The 18475-nt window shown below is 36.5% G+C and overlaps 1 long non-coding RNA gene across 1 annotated transcript; it reads right to left on the reverse strand.

Annotated features, from left to right (window-relative positions):
* Positions 1-713: 713 nt before the first annotated feature.
* Positions 714-3040, reverse strand: LOC117235190. Its single transcript, XR_004493638.1, has 3 exons — positions 2824-3040; positions 877-1136; positions 714-765 (listed from the first exon to the last, which is right to left on the reverse strand). It is a non-coding gene; the product is annotated as an uncharacterized LOC117235190 (long non-coding RNA).
* Positions 3041-18475: the final 15435 nt, after the last annotated feature.

Consider the following 18475-nt stretch of genomic DNA (forward strand, 5'->3'; position numbering starts at 1 on the left):
CGCAAACACGCGCGCGCGTGTGCACCTACTTCTGTATCGTGGATTCGTGGTGATACCGGAACCGATGGACGATTTTACTCGCACAGTTCCCTAAAATTAAAATACAGAAATGAAATAGAAGAATACATAGAATCTTGATATTACAATTTACATATATTTTGAGTAGAGCTTCAATATTTGTCTACTTAGATTAAAAAACAATGTAGTGATTTTTCACTTGGTTAGAAACGAAATATAAAAATGTAGAAAACATTAATATTCGAATTTATATATATATGTATTCTGAATAGAACTCTAAAATTGTATTTTTACATTGAAAAGCAACGTAGAAAATTTTCATTGGAATTAGATAAAAGATGAGACACTAGTTATATATTGTAACTTTGCTCCTCTATAATTACATATACAATGTGTATAAAGTCGACGTATTTATACAGAAGTATATTTTTCAAGATCTTGAAGAATGAATAATATTGAAAAAAATGTTATTCATAAAAATACAAATGAAATACACGTATGTTTTCTTATCTGCTGATAAAATCGATTTGTTTTCAGATGGATATGTTAAGGAGAATTCAAGAAGATTTCTTTTCGTCATCTGACACATAAATTTGATGATCATCCTGTAAGAGAAATAAAAAGAGATATCACGAATCCTTTTTTAATTCTACAAAATAAAACAAATTATTACCAAAGTATATTACAAAGTACTTACTGTCTTTTAATTTTTGCAGAATAAAATGAGAAACAACGAGATACATTCTCCTGAAAAGAGAAATACAATTATTTGTAGCGCGTTTTAATAGATAAATGATACAAATTTGAAATAAACCAAGCATGATGGATTAACCAGTGGTAAATATGAAATTCGTGTACGGCCATGAGGTAGTCGAGTGTGCCAGCCTGTGCGGTCAGGTTGAGAGCAATAACCATCCACTTTAGCTTCAACAGGGCTCCTATATGGCGCGAGAATGCGGAGCTACCCTAGGTAACCCTCGAATAATATTTTGATATCCCCCGGCCAGGACTTTTCTTCTCGTCCGATCCGCCACATATCAGCGGCAGGAAATTATTTTTCACACTCCTCGTATCCCTTGCCTCCTCCCCCACTTTGCCAAGCATCGATGCTGTCTTCCCTGAAGGAACAGAAGAAAACCTTGTATGCTCTCGCGTAAGCTGGTATTCGTTAAATATTATATTATATTCGATATAGCGATAGATTTATTTTAAGCAGATATTAAATAATTTACATTTTTGTAGGAAAGACGCAAGTAATTGCAAAGGAAGCAATATTGGAAACACTATACGTTTTCTTACTTGTGACAAGATACTTTGAATCTTGTCTAGCAAAATTCTGAACGTTGCATTTCAACGGAAATAAAAAACTTCGAAACGAAACATTGGAATTGCAGTGAAATAGAATTGGAAGTAGCGTGTATTGTGCTATTCAATGATAGAAAAGTTTGTAAAATTTTAGCGAATGAAGTAAACTGGATATCGCATTTGAACAGGAACATTGTGAGAAGCAACATTGTAAGTATTGCATTTTTCTGTAAACAAAAAATTATTGGACCTATAAAACAAAGCTCTATACATAACAAATAAGCGTTTAAAAGTACTAAAAAATATGTCACGGGGTTTGCATAGGGACAACGACTGCACAAACGCTACCAGAATCAAATACCTGAAGACCATCTAGCTTGTACACATGAGATGAAGCTTTTACTAGACTACATTGATGGGCACTTAATAGTTCAGTAATGGGTGACCATGTGGTCCTGTGAAAGTTAGCCTTACGAAAGGACTACTTATACAAAGTGTAGGCAAAGAGACAGGTAATCCTGGTGGCGAAAATACACACAAAGTGTCACAAGAATGTCTTGAAAATCTGGAAGCTTGCACAAGAAAGTCATTATTAATTCACATTAAATAATACATCCACTTCTTTGACTTTGTACCATTCCAGTTAAATGGAAAGTTTCTTATTCATATTTTCATGTTTGAATAACTTTCTAATGTTATTTTTTTCTTCTAATTTTGTGTTTATCATCGTTTCCAAATATGTTGAATACAGCATTGAACGTAACATAATATTTACACGCCGTTGCATTTATTTTATTATATTTGCATACTGCTTGTTGTTTGCGGATTAATTGAATTTCAATTGTACCCATTTCCTTATTAATTAACAATACTTTTTGGAACTAAACTGACAAACGTATGTGCATACAAATATTGTATACTTTCTAATAATAATAACAATTACATACCAAACAAGTGCACAATATATGTATACAAAAATCAGGCAAATCACACTGGCAATTAAGGAATGGACAGAAATAGTAAAAATAATAATCATAAAAAAGGAATAGTAACTGCAATAATAAATGAATGAAGACAGAAAAAGTAGGCAATAATAATAAAAACGAGTATGGCAACTACAAACTTCATAAAAGGAAGCACGAAGTTGGGAAGCTTTCTGCATAAACGAATAGAGAAACCAAGAAGATGTATAGCAATCTATATAGTAAATTAAGATATAGACATATTTTGATAAATAATCAAATGAGATACAACTTTAAGGAATAAACTAAGATAGAAAGAAAATATATCAATCGTGCACATACACAGAAAAATTGTTAATATGCATAAGCCTCAATGCAATAAACGAATACAATACAATGTTAATAATAATAAAAATAGCACAGAAACGAAGATGTAGGATAAACATAACACTTATTAAATATTTTTCATGCTCACAGGAACTAAAAGCATTCTAATCATAAGTAACGATATTAATTAGAAGACATGTAGCATACTAACCGATTACATTGAAACAGAGAATCATTTTGATTCCAGGACACTTGCACAGAAGCTGGCGTAACACAGGTATACTTGCAGATAAAATAGGATGCAGTGGACCAGACAGTCCGGCCTAAATGTTATTTCATGCGACAGAGATTGCTTCTTCAGGTAACACGCTACCGACCTAGACGTTGGACCTGCACGAGAGGAGTTCGTCAAATATGTATGCGGATAAACATGGGCAACGTTGACAGAAATAATATCCGCGGGTGAAAGCGATTGCACCTGTCGGTCTGAGTAGAAAAAGAATTCTTTGGGTCGAACGATCGACCACTTTCGATGGTTCCTTTGCAACTTGACGCGTCAACTTTCGACACCCGTCACTTTGCAGTAGGTACATATTGGCAAGTAATTATGAATATTCTTGCCTGGAATCAAGGTTTTGTACTTTGCAATGGTAAAAAAGTTTCTTTTCCAAATTGTTTCCAAATAAGAAAATAGTGGGAAATTTAAATTTCAGAATTTAGATTTATTTATTATACATTTGCAAATCTAGATACTCGAAATTTTGTATACTTAAAATTTAGAAAACTCAGATATTCGAATATTCAAATTGAAATATTTGGAATTTTAGAATCTCAGATATTAAAATTACAATATTTAACATTCCAAAAATTCAAATCTTAAGTTAACTTTGAATTCAGAAAATTGATTTCAGATTTTTAAATTGCAAAGATCCGAAATTTGAGACTTGTTGCTTTTTCTTGTACAGATCTGAAAAATTGATTTCTGAAATAAGTTTGTAGTAGTTTCAGTAGATTTGATCGATGAAGTTGGATATGTTAATTGTTTGAATCTCCTTAGGTATTATGAATAATCCTGAAGATTGGCAGTGATTCCTTTGATCTGTTTGACGTAGAATGTAATTACAATGAACGTGTTGTAACTTGGTCTGTGGCCACCTCATTCTATTGAATTATCCACACTGATTCGAGTTCATCGAAACCCAATGACCTGTTTACACAACCACGCCGTTGAGCTGCATCGGATCACAAAGGGAATATTCGTGTCACGTTTACCGTGTCGAATTGAGTAAATCCGACCGAGGAATTTCTTTCCTGTATAGTTTACAACCGACAAGTGTGAGATTTACGTCAATGCTGGTAGAGGATCTTTTCCCTTGAATAGATAGCGATGAATCCGATATAGTTTCAATTATATTCAATTCTAAGATCTAAAGAAATAAATCATTTTCGCCAAGGTAAATCTTTCTTCTCATTCGCTATCTTTTGCAAATTTTACTACTTGAAAATTTTGCAATTTTCAAATCTCTAAAACTCATTGAAATTCGTTAAAAATGTTAATTCGCTTCTCTAACTTTCCAATATTCCAAAATTGATAATTGTATTAATTCTTTAAATATCCAAACAAGATTCTACGTTGAGAATTGAAATAGAAAATTTGATATATCTACAGATGCCTCGATGCTGGATGCAACAGATAAAGACACGAGTCCCATCGTCGAACAATGAACGCAAGAACGATGAAATGACCGAGAAATCGTAGGCTGACGTTCGAGCATAATAGCATGGGATCTAGCGAGGATTTCGATCCTTTTCAGTGGAATAAAATCGCGCGACCACGTGAAGATTTTCGACAGGATCATTGAAATGGTCGATATTCGCCGATTCGTCTAGCATTTTCTACGCATTTTCTACGCATTGTCACATTCTTAAAGGTATACTGCTCATTCAATCGAATCTCCAGCACGGTGGTCTACCACCTCCTACCTTCTTCCATCGATCACCTGTTACAATTTTATGGAGATCTAGAATAGCCCTAGAACGGAATTCTTTTTCGTTAGAAACATTTCCAGCAATAATTTTTTGTTATCCCATAAACGAAGAAACGATTGAATATTGAATTCCGTGTGTATTTTAGAGTTACATATCTTTACACGATCCTAAATTATTAACAGAAATCCATGACGAATTTCCTATTCGCTAGAGATAAAAGTATCATCCCAATTGGATCAGGAATATTTGTATCAATGGAAAAGTAATATATAGACATTTCAATTAGTCCCAAGAGTCATAGACTCACAGAAATATATTTCCCACACCCTTATCGCTTTAAAATTCTATGCTCGCGTATAATTCTAAATTAATATCCAATCGTCCTCTATGGATTATCATCAAGTAACATACATTGTTAAATTGATATTCATACTTTATTTCGATCATAATACTAACAATCTTAATAGCATGGGATCTAGCGAGGATTTCGATCCTTTTCAGTGGAATAAAATCGCGCGACCACGTGAAGATTTTCGACAGGATCATTGAAATGGTCGATATTCGCCGATTCGTCTAGCATTTTCTACGCATTTTCTACGCATTGTCACATTCTTAAAGGTATACTGCTCATTCAATCGAATCTCCAGCACGGTGGTCTACCACCTCCTACCTTCTTCCATCGATCACCTGTTACAATTTTATGGAGATCTAGAATAGCCCTAGAACGGAATTCTTTTTCGTTAGAAACATTTCCAGCAATAATTTTTTGTTATCCCATAAACGAAGAAACGATTGAATATTGAATTCCGTGTGTATTTTAGAGTTACATATCTTTACACGATCCTAAATTATTAACAGAAATCCATGACGAATTTCCTATTCGCTAGAGATAAAAATATCATCCCAATTGGATCAGGAATATTTGTATCAATGGAAAAGTAATATATAGACATTTCAATTAGTCCCAAGAGTCATAGACTCACAGAAATATATTTCCCACACCCTTATCGCTTTAAAATTCTATGCTCGCGTATAATTCTAAATTAATATCCAATCGTCCTCTATGGATTATCATCAAGTAACATACATTGTTAAATTGATATTCATACTTTATTTCGATCATAATACTAACAATCTTCTACTACTACTACTAATTTACTAATAATTGTTTACTAATCATCAAGGAACAGAAATGTTTTAGTAAACAAGCGGATACGTTTTCCTGCAAAATCCCGTATTACCAAAAATTCCAGGAATTATCACAGAAGAACAAAATCGTAGAAGCGGCAAAGCTGTTGCATTTCCTAATAATCTTTCGTCTCATCAATTTTCTTACAGAAGAGGAAGACAAGTAACTCCGGCGAGGGGTTGCTTCCGTTCGTATCGACGATGTAATAATAATAACCTGGCGCTCCTTGCCGCGGTGAACGACGGCCGTCGGTAACGATTTTAATAAATTTGGCGCTGGCTAAGCTGCAACAACAGCGTCGGGTATGAATTAAGAGAGCCCCGAAACACCGCTTGGGTAAACATCTCGAATTAGGCACCGAGATTCTTTTCCGTCCATCCGCGTGCAACGCTGGGAGCTTTACGACTTCGGTATGTTTCGGCTGACGTGACTCGATATGTATATGAGCGGTTAGAACCGCGGTGAAATTGCGGTAATGGACGAGATATTTTACAGCCGAGGGATTCCAGTTCAATGTACCACGGATTAGCCCTCGTCCGTGCTTCATCGCGCCCCATAATCCCTTTAACGTGACTGTTTTGATCGATTATGTCAAAATAGAAGAGTATTTTTTTCTTTATTACAAGGAAAGATTTGAGGATTAATCGAGGGATTTAGTGGGGAAGATTACAGGGAAAAGTTGCTTGAATTATCGATACAGAGGCTGCTAGATCTTGGCAACTCTTTTCTCTTTCGATGATTTAAAAAACGTCTTTCTATACTACACGAGCGTATCTACATTTCCAAACAATTTCTTGCAAAATTTGGATATAACGTTGGAATAACCGAGCGATTAGTGGAAGATCATAGAGGTAACTTGGTTAAATAAATCGTCGATACAAAGGCTGTTTGATTTTAGAAATCTTTTTCTTCTCTGATGGTTTAGAAAATATGTATGTGTATGTGTATAGGATAGAATTTTGTAAAAATTGTACAGTGAATTCATGTTGGATGGATACGTTGGACACGTTTTAAAGATGTCTCGAACGGCAGCTATGTAAGGCCAGGAGGATGATGCGACGAAGAAAACGATTTAATGGTCGACGACTGGCGTTCGGACGGTGACGTGACATCCGAATGGAAGCTGCATCTTGTCAGTGCGAAAGAGAAGTCTCACGGCGAGCACTCAGCCTAGACGAGCGAATCGACTGCTCTCCTCTTCGATAGAACGCACACGCGTCTCATGAATCTCTCGACATTACGTCAATGAAATGTCTTTCGTTTCCAATGATTATAATGAATATCAGCAAGGAAACTGTGCAGAAACGTTCGTCTATCTAAGCGAGTCAAATAATATCTCGATTTCACTATACAACTCTCAAAGAAATCCGCTACATTACTTTAATTCCACGATCTTTCACTTACGAACTCCTTTTCTTTCTTCACAGAAGCAGCAAAGAAAAAGAAGAGGCGAACAAGAAAAAAACAGAACCGAAAAGAGATCGAAAAGTCACGCAATATCGGTGAAAAAGTAAGGAAATCAGATCAAATATACTTAGAGGAAACAGGAAAATGTATAAACGAAGAATAAAATAATGAGCTATCGGTCTGGTTCTTTTCTTATAGAAGAACGAAAAAACGAAAATACGATAAAAGATGGAAAAGTGACGCGGAAAGAACGGAAAGCAGATCAACGCAAATGTATTTACGGGAAAGAGGAAAATACGTAAACGAGTTGGGGTAGCCAGAGCGCAGTTTGGTGGAGGCAGCAGCAGCGTAAATAGAGTCCTGTGAAATTGTCCGCTGTTCGAGGAATCGTGAGTGCATCCGATGTGCAAATCGGTTTAACGAGAGGTCCCCCCGCCGGGCCAGTATTCCACCCCCATAAAATAACAACAGGCATCGTTTCCATGCGTCGCATTTTCAGCTCGACGCCATTATCTCTGCCGGCTGCCGTGGCAAACTGGCTGGTTGAATCTCGTGCGAACGATTATTCGTAACTCGCGACATAGAATTCGTTTTATAGGATCGTCGACTTCCAGACGATCGCTGGAAGATTGTAATTTTAGAACGTTGCGATTGTGAAACGACATCGTTGCGCATGGAACGTTAATAACGCATTTATGTGGTATAGTGGATTCTAGTTATGGGATTCGATGGTGTAATTGTACTGGATGTTGGTGAAAAAGTATAAAATTAACTACAAAAGTGAAGAGTTTGAATTGAGATTAGAGTTGGATATGCTGAATTTATTTTGGGGGGAATTTTTATGGATTTTGAAGCTACATGAAATGTGAAATGGTTTTATTTAATTTTATATTGTAACGAAGTTTTGTTATTATAATCGTAATCTATAATTCTTGTTGCAGGGGAAAGCACTGAGATCTAATTTCGAGCTTGAAAACTTTTTCAGTTGGCGTTTCGTATTTCTTAAGTGTTGGCGACTACGTAAAATAACATCAGGACAATTATTCGTATAGGTACGTGGACAAACGTGTCTTGCAAATTTTTTAATAATAAAGGTCTTGCGGTTCTAAGAGTAAAAATGGTACTCGAGTTTTTCTATGTCACGATCTCTTGAATATTCTGCCGTTTAAGCATTTTTATTACTTTACACTACCTTTTTCCATAATGTGTAGTTTTCTTTCGCGTAAAAACGAGAACATTTTTAGTCAGAAAGTAAATATAAAATGAAAGCTGTGGACCAAAAGTGTAAAATGTAATATGTATAATAATCAATACATACTCTGCTGTCCTCATAAAAATATTACTTTCGTATTAAAGAAACGTTATTCTTCCTATTAAAAAAGTTAGCTCGTTTTCTAAAATTTCTATTTTAAAAGTGTTACTTTGTGTTCTCACGAGAATCATTCTTCTTGTTATAAAAAAATTATCCTGATTTTTTCACAAGAAACGGTTATCCTTCTTATCAAAAATCAACGTTTCTACTTCATGAATGTTACTTTGTCCTTCCACGAAAAAGTATCTTTCTAAATATCTGTCTAATCAAAAAAGTTATTTAGCAAAACAATTAATTTTTCAGAAAAGATTACTCTACATTCTTCATTGAAGGCAATTATTGCCTCCACATCTATTTAATCAAAAAAGTTATTTAGTAAAACAATTAATTTTTCAGAAAAGATTACTCTACATTCTTCATTGAAGGCAATTATTGCCTCCACATCTATCTAATGAAAACAGTTATTTAGCAAAAAAATTAATTTTTCAGAAAAGATTACTCTACATTCTTCATTGAAGGCAATTATTGCCTCCACATCTATTTAATCAAAAAAGTTAAGCAAAAAAATTAATTTTTCAGAAAAGATTACTCTACATTCTTCATTGAAGGCAATTATTGCCTCCACATCTATCTAATGAAAACAGTTATTTAGCAAAAAAATTAATTTTTCAGAAAAGATTACTCTACATTCTTCATTGAAGGCAATTATTGCCTCCACATCTATCTAATGAAAACAGTTATTTAGCAAAAAAATTAATTTTTCAGAAAAGATTACTCTACATTCTTCATTGAAGGCAATTATTGCCTCCACATCTATCTAATGAAAACAGTTATTTAGCAAAAAAATTAATTTTTCAGAAAAGATTACTCTACATTCTTCATTGAAGGCAATTATTGCCTCCACATCTATCTAATGAAAACAGTTATTTAGCAAAAAAATTAATTTTTCAGAAAAGATTACTCTACATTCTTCATTGAAGGCAATTATTGCCTCCACATCTATCTAATGAAAACAGTTATTTAGCAAAAAAATTAATTTTTCAGAAAAGATTACTCTACATTCTTCATTGAAGGTAATTATTGCCTCCACATAAAAAGATACTCTTACTCTTATTCTCACTCTTCTTATGGAAAAAAGCATTCTACTCGTTTACAATAATATTATGCACATCCGCTCCCTATATCGCTCCGAATAATATAGCTATAGTACTCCCACGTCAACCAACTCCTATTCACCAACTACGTAACTCCCTATTCATCAGTCAAGCTGATTAAATGTTAAGAAATACGCAATATTGTGTCGACGACCGCGACGATTGCTCCAGAAATAATCACTGGGTGGATAAATGAAACGATGCTGGAGGGTTTGTCAGGCGATGTTAAGGAAAGCCTTATCAAGGATGGCTACGCATACAGAGGCTGAGGCATTTACGGGTGCCTCGGCCAGGGAAAGCCGAAGGGAGGAACGTGCGCTTATGCCGGCGGTGTTTGTTCAGCCGCAACTTCTCTAAATCTTTTGTGCATCGCAGAGGGTTGCGGTTGTCTCGTGTACAGGCGGTTACATATGTGTTCTGTTACCTATGTGCCTACTTAACGTTCAGGTACTTCGTATCTTTCCGAAAACGCAATGAAAAATGTCTTCGTCCACGACGAAATAAAAAATTTTCAACCGCTTCACGCTCTGTTGACAAACTGGATATTTTGTGTCCAAATATAATATAATATAAAATATTTTTAATATTTACAGCCATTCTAAGGCTGTAAAAAATTGGAAAAAAATCAGAGATACGTGTTGATGTCTCTATCGTATTATGGTATCGTTTGTTAAATCAAGTAGCTTAATCTACAAGACACTATGATGTAGATCTAGCAAATTCCAAATCATCTTTACGAATCTTAAAATTATTCTGTACTTGCCATTGATGTTTTCTTAGTGATAAAATTCTTCCCTTAACGATCTCACCAGAGTCTATTTTGAATAAAATCGAAGCCAAGAGAAGAATACGAAGAGGAGAACAAGACAGGATGTTCGAAAATCCAAGAAAAGCAGAGAAGACGTAATTGTAACTCTGCGTTTCCGTACGGAGTTGTTGAAGGAACTCGTGGTTGCATCTTTGGATGCGTGGACGTAGGAGAAAAGTGGGATCGGGCACGGACAACCTAATGATAGTGCGGTAACGTGGAAGATAATAGCCATAGAGAGAAGTAAACGGCGAAAGCACCGGTTTCCTCGTGGGCGGGTAACGCGGCTAATTCCGACTGTTTGGTTAGCAAGCATTTAAGGTTTGTCTTGGCTGTTGCTTCGTGTCTTTTAGACAGCCGATCTGTGTTCCGACCAAACGAAACGGAAGCTAAACGCTCCTGACGAGGTGACGAGCCGACGACTCCGCTCGTTCGACGTTCTGGCCCACTCTGATTCTGTCTGACCGATCGTCTGCCTCGAATTCGCTGTGATCTACAAACGACTTTTAACAGACTTAGCCCTCAATCCTCAACATGACTATTTCAATTAGTAATGTACACATTTATAGTACACGTGTATTGCAGATTGATATTAATATAACGATATGTAATATGAGTGTATATATATATAGTTTCTTACTAGCATATAGTAACCTTCAGCAGTAAGTATTTATAAGAGCGTTGATTATTATACTTGAAGACCATACGAGAGGATCATGATAAGTCTAAGCTCGATGATTTTTATATCCGTTGGTGGCTGAAACAGAGTATTTTAATATGATTTCATTGGAAAGGAAAACTGTTGAAAATGACAACGTGAGTTCGTGCTCGCCATCTATATGCAGCTGCGCTAGTTACAATAAATAGTAACTAGAAGATAGTTCTAGATACAATCGATAGATTTAATCGATAGGTTAAGATGTTCTTTTGTTTTTATCCCTAGTCTATCCCTAGATTTATCCAAAGAGTAAAATAGTAGCTATTGTGATCCTATCTCTGAATATAGAAATAACAACAAAAACGAAAAGTAGATAGTAAATCCACGAAATTTTAGATGGAACCGACAGAATAATCAGCATTGTGACAAGAAATATTAAAAAAAATTCAAGGATAGATAAATAGTAGTGTCCCTAAGTCAAATCAAATAGAAACTAAAATTGCACGATATAGAACTAGTCGACAATATATTAAATTTCAAAATTGACTTTCCATAAGAAAAAAATATTACTTCATAGAAACGAATAATCTTCAAGTTTATCCGATAGCCAACCACATTTCTACCTTAAACATATCGTCTCGATTTTTCTATGACGATAACAGTTGCTTTTCTGTTTGAATAACTGCATTGATTCTTAATAAAGAACCAAGGGAAGATTGCTTGGATTTTGGAACAGAAAGGAAGATGAAGCAAGCGTGCAAGAGGAAACGACCTGGCCCGGGACAGTCTGGCAGTAGATTTATTTCCTTAAGACAGACAATGAGGAAGGAAATGTGGCTGATACGTTTTCAAGAAAAATAAACGTCTCTCGTGGCAGGAACGGAGGGTACAGAAGGGGACAAAGTTGGACTTTGCAGACGTTTGTTTTCGTCCCAGGCGAATCGGTCGCATTATAATGTTACTAAGCTCTAATCAAAATAACGCGCATTCGATGTGACTTCCTTGAACGACTCAACGATACTACTTTGCTTTAGAAAAACCTAGGTATACGATTCTCTCGTGAAATTTGATCCGTGATATTAAGTTACAATAGAAATCTTCGAACTGAGAATTCTTTGAATTTTTTGTGCAAGTGTAAATCGTCGAGGACAACGTGAGAAGATATACATATCGAGAACGTATAAAATTACTTTAAACGGATAAAATTTTATGGATTCTGTTTGGTGAACGATTGAAAGAAAAGCGAAAGATAGAAACATTTAGATACAACGTTATTTCCTAATCATATTTTTTAATTACATCGTAGATGGTAGATAACTGCGATTGGAAGTGACGAAAGTGAAAATGATGAATTTAGAAACATTTAGAATAACAATGGAACAGATTCGAGGAAAGAGTCGAACTTGTATTCTTCGAGATATTTACAAAAAAGAAACAACCCCTTCTATACAAGAATTATTATCATAAATCGCTACTTTTTATACAAACCTCGTAGAAATTGAGTTTATTATTTTCTTGTTATGTTACGGATAATAATGGCTAGTGACATGGATTTAAGGGGCGATATCTCGTGGGGTTCATCGGCTGGTTTAACCACAGGTGGGTTAAACTTTTATTGTCTACGTTTCTGGCATCATTTTTTAATTAATTCAACGAACGACTCAGCGGCATGTTTGGTTTGATTGATTGCAAGAATTATAAAGTTTGTGTAATTCTGAGCATAGTGGCGTAGAACTTCGTAACATAACACATCGACTTCCATCGTTATTTCAATCGAACCTGCTTATGATCCGTGCGATAATCAGGAAACAACGAAGCAGACTTTTCGTAGTTACTCACAAACGGTGGAACGTAGAGTGGACTAAATCTGCGGGCAATAGAGAAGACATAGAACGCAATGGCAAAACGTGTAGATACGTGCAGGCGAAACTACGCAACCCTATCTGCCGGAGCCAACCGCAGAATATCACTGCACATCCAGATAATCCCGCTGGCCTATTGATATGCTGATGGTGAGACGTGTCGCGTGAAATTGCCACCCGGTACGTATTGTCCGCCTGAATTCCGCTTGGGCCCTTTTCAACTTCGCACCCTCGTACCAGCCCGGATTCAATCCTATCGGCGCGAGCCAGGTTCCTCGTTTTAACCGAAAAAACCGTCGATTCGTTATATCGAACAAATTAATTTAAACGACTTTAAACTGTTTCGTGAAAAATCTCCCCTTTATATTCTCCGGTTTTTGAAAATATTTGTTAATTGGCGAATACAAGGGAATACTTTGGAGTCGTTTGATTAATTTTTTCGCCAAACATCTTGCCGTATCTTGGCCAATTCGAAAAAAAATATAAAAGAACTTAGAAACAGGGAGATTTGTTCGCGAAAAATTACGAACATTTAATCGCGATTTAACGTTCGATCCTCGATAAACGAGTGACCTACTCCCATAAGTTTATTTACGCTACGAAGATGACACGAACTTACAGTAAACTTTAAGATGGATCTAAAAAACCGTGCGCGTAGAAACATCATTTTTCTACACTTTTTAGTATACACGGTGGACCCTAACGTAACCGTTGAACAGTTCGACTGTAGAAGTTTATGATAAATTTGGGGAAGATGATAAAGAGATGTTTTAATGAATATGTCGGAGATGAAAGAACATCGAGATTTCCCGTCCGAAATGTTGGGAACAACCCCAATACCCTAGTCCAGACTTTTACTATAGCTGCACTTAAGTAATAAAAATAAGAAATAGTTTTAATGTTCCAATCTGACTTATGATAGCGGGATTATGACGTAGCCACGGTCACGGGAGGGACGTGCACCTGACGGAGGTATGAAATGATTATATGGCTCTCCTTAAAAACAAAGATTGACCCGAGAAGTGGGCACAGCAGTATATAAGAGCAGTTTCTTTCGGATTACGAGGAGTTAGTTTGTTAGTTAGTCGTTGGACGAGTTATCGAGGAGTTACCCGAATCGAGTAGCACGTTGATACTTGTCCTCCCGTGGGCCGTGAATTCGTTATCAAACCTGAATTCGTTGTCACCATCATCTCGACCGTCCTATTGCCATAGCCTCTTGTAGCGTCCACCTTCGTACCGATAAATATTAGCTACACTCGCGACGGCAAAGTAAAATAAATATTGCCAAGTATGTAAACTTGTTTGGCGGAAAGTTGAGTCAACCTGAATACCAGTTTTGCCGCGAGAAATGCGAAAGAAATAAAATGTAACTCTCCCTCTGTCCATAATAAATTGATTCTCAAAGAGGCAACATCGTAACTATCGATACCGAATGGTAAACTTCGCGTGATGGTGAACAAAGAGGGAAATTTATTTCTTTAAACCGAACTTGTTCGATTGTTGATACCTACGATTTAGATCCTGAGGCGAAATCCGCGGCGAAAAATCGGACCTGGTATCGGGCCGGAAAGTGGTAATGCTAACCAGATTAGCTTTTTCTCTTAGTCGATTTGAGAAACAGCAGACACGCTGCACCGACGTGTTTGTTATCTTTATGCGCGGATCGCATCGGGCGCGCGCGCGTCATATTCTCTTGCATGAAAACGCGCGGAAACGGCGCTGCGTAAACCCTGGACGAGTTACAAGCTCGTCGAAGATACGACGCAGAATTGTTGGTTCCTGTAAAGACAAACACGAGCAACTTGCAGCAGAACAAGAACCTGCAACCTGGAAGTTTCTCCTCTTGCGGCGTGGAGAAACGTTCCAGCTATTCGATCGACTTACTACCTGCTAGATCTTTGATCAAACTGCCGGTTGCTGTTTGATTATTTTCAAGAATGCCGAAACTCTGTGAAATTTATTCCAATGAAATTGTTACGAGTATCTTACGTTCGATTCTTTATACGAAGGCCTCGCCAGCCAATCGCTGTAAGTTACTTTTAATTGAAACCGACTTGCGTCATGGAGGTACCTTGTTAAAAATCTTCGGTCCAAGGAATAGTTTGTGTTTGTTTGAATATGGACATTGTAACGTAATCCAACTAAACCGATCCGTCGACCGATAATTCTGACAATGGCAGCATATTTGCTCGATTCGTTTATTAATGGACAGTAACTCACATTGATCGGTTTTCCAACTCTTCTTTATGGGTACAGAGTAAGGTACGATTGTTTGAGCAAGCTAATCTTCAGAAGAAAATGAATATTGTTATAAATAATTGAAATTCTTGGAAATAAGAATAAATACGAATTTATAATAATATTCATTTCCTTTCTTATTTCCAAGAATTCCAATTATTTATAATAATATTCGTTACGTCATTTGGGAATACTACGAGAAAATGTAACCGCCACCTGATCGTAGCGGCTTAAATTATAAAGCAGAAGTACATAATTCACAATGTTAGTTGAAGATTGCTGGCGCAAAACGTAATAACACACATTTTCTGTCTCTTATAGGAGAACAATTATAAAATTCAATATGTTGTCAATCGGTTCCACGTCGAATCTGTTTTATTATTTAATCAATCATTGAGATTAAATGTGCAAAATTTTAACTAAAGCCACCTACAGTAACGAAAGGGTTAACGTATTAACTGGCACAGTGGTGGTCGGTGAGCCACGTCACTAAAATCTTTAGAACAATTAAGACAAAGTAGATTTGATGGATTAGCAAAAGCTCAGCAACGCGAATAGCTTAGATGCTTAAGATTTTCAAAAAAGGCGTCGAGTACGACATAACATTTTGCAAAAATCGAATGTTACGGTGTAGCATACTTCAATTTGCCACAATTACATTAATATGAATGAAAATAATAATTCATATTAATAAATAATATGAATTAATAATTAATATGAATTAAAATAATAATTCATATTAAACTGACACGTAAAGTGCCAGGATATAGAGAAAGGTATTTTATGAAAATTATTTGTTAATACACAATTGTATGTTAATAAACGTTGTATGCTACGAACATGTTAAAACGAATGGAAATCGAATCCGAAGGAGCAACTCAAACACTCCCACCTATTTTTATCGCGCGAAAAAGCTCGCGTGAAGGGAACGAGTCGACATCGAGGCGCGTATGATCCGATCGGATTAACTCGTAGGAAGTCTCCGCGTATTCCGTATGCCTCTCGTCTGCTGCCAGTTGTTTATACAACGATGAAATTTAATTCTCGGGACCACCGAACTCAGGAACTCGTGTAAACCAATACTCGCGGACTAACAGCCAGCCTTCGAGCGCAAAAAACTTCAAAGAAAAACCGAAGTGAAAATCGTTCGAACGAATGTCGTCTTCGATGGCGACCTCGAACGTCACACGTTCGTCCGATTCGACAGACACTTTGACTGACGGAACGAAAAGTCGTCTAATAGACTGTTAATTAACTCGATGAGAATTCTAATCGATCAGTTGGTAACTTTCTTAAGTAAATGCCTCGTGATCATCTGACCTTATACCGTTTCCTCCGTTCGATAACTTTTCCAAATTTACACGATATATTATTCCAAAACGATATACTATTCTGTGCTTATTACTTGTTTTATATTATCCTACACTCGTGCCTAGTAATGCTCAGACTGCGGATTTTTACGCATTCCTAGAAAATTTATGGGAAACTGCAGAAGCGCGCGGAATACACACGATGAAAGATATGAAATATGCAAAGTATTGTTCAAGCTTTATTTCTTTGAATTTGCGTGAACATCGTAGCCTTGTAACGAATATGCAACGATCGACATTAACGCGCGAGAGTATCATTTTTATCGTTATATCGGGTTGGCAACTAAGTGACTGCGGATTTTGTCATTACCACCTAATGACAAAATCCGCGGTCACTTAGTTGCCAACCCGATATACCTAGCTACCGCATTTTATTAGCAATTTCATGGGATAACGTAGCGTCTCAAAGTGGCAAGAGAAAGGAATTTCAAACTGAGCAAAATTAGATACAGTAGATCAGAGCACAATATTTGCCAGAATAAATCGATAAGGAGAACAGACGAATCTGATAACGATCGTCGCGTTCTGACTGAGTCAATGCGAAGTTCTGTTCAGCTGTTTCATCATTTAATTGAACATGTTTGGAATTTGACGACACCATAGGTCGCCACAGTGTCGAGAATGTAAGAAAATGAAGGTTATCGTGAATGTAAATATCGTTAATCTAAGTGGCGTTGTTCGCACAAAGAGTGTCCCGAGTTTTAAATAACAAACATTGGAATCCTACAGGAATAGTTAAAATTCTTTCTTCTACGTATCTGTCGTACCACGTGATTGTCCGCCTAATCACAATTTTTTTAAATTATATAGGTGTTCGTAAAAGTATCAATTTCCATAGTGTAATTATTAACAAAAAAGGATTACACAGAAGTGTACATTCTTGGATTACAAAGGACGGTCGTCCACTTGGGATCCAATTTTTAGCTGCACGCATGAAAAATATGAATCTGCACAATCTAATAGGCGCGAAGGCTGAAATATTAAATGAAAATGATAAAAACCAATCCAACGATCTATCAATGCGAATTTCGAGATTTCGAGTTGCGAGTTTGTTTTTTCTCTTGGATTACAATTTTAGCTTCAAGAGATGGCGTTTTGCGAGGCTAGCTGACCTTATTCCGTTCAACGGAAAACAGTCACTGTTCCAGAGATTTCGGAGATTTCGAGTTTGCGTACGAGTTTATTTTTCCTCCTGAATTACGAATTTATTTCCAAGCGATGTCGTTTTTAAAGGCTATCTGCCTTTATCGTGCCCAACGTAAAACATTCCCTGCACTCGGAGATTTCAATTCCCGGCATTGAAAACGGTGCCTAAGGAACGTTATGGGACATTCGAAAAAAAGAGCACGAAACATCCGCGTAACAACGTTTTTTTCTTCTTCTTTTTTTTTTTTGTGATTCGCCAACAGCATGCGTCATAAAGAAAATGTACTTTTCTTGACGAGGCTCGTGACGCAATGCTGCCGGCGAGGCCACGAAATTCCCGGTTTATTGTTTCTGCCGGGCAAAAAAGAGCCCCGGCCATATCCACGCCGATCTTATGGGATAGGTCATGGCGGTCGTTTATTTGGAAAGACCTCGAAATTTCTTAAACACCTCGCGAGAGGTGCTTGTCGACCAGTCAACGCGAAAAGGAGCATGGAAATTATTGTCTTTTTTATCGTTCATCGCAGCTTCGAGCCGCCTTTTTGCCGATTACGCTTGACAATACGAATCAGATCTACTGAAATTAAAACTTCACCGTGGTCTACTTGACAATTTTTTCTATGCACCTTGTTTAGATTCGATGGTTCTCTTCAAGAAATACCGATCTTTTTATTACTTATGTTGTGTAATTTTCATATGTGTAACCCTTGCGCATAGCAATCAATTA

This window comes from Bombus vosnesenskii, unplaced genomic scaffold, assembly GCF_011952255.1.
Source record: "Bombus vosnesenskii isolate JDL3184/JDL3185 unplaced genomic scaffold, Bvos_JDL3184-5_v1.1 scf7180000013314, whole genome shotgun sequence".
Taxonomy (NCBI): Eukaryota; Metazoa; Arthropoda; class Insecta; order Hymenoptera; family Apidae; genus Bombus; species Bombus vosnesenskii.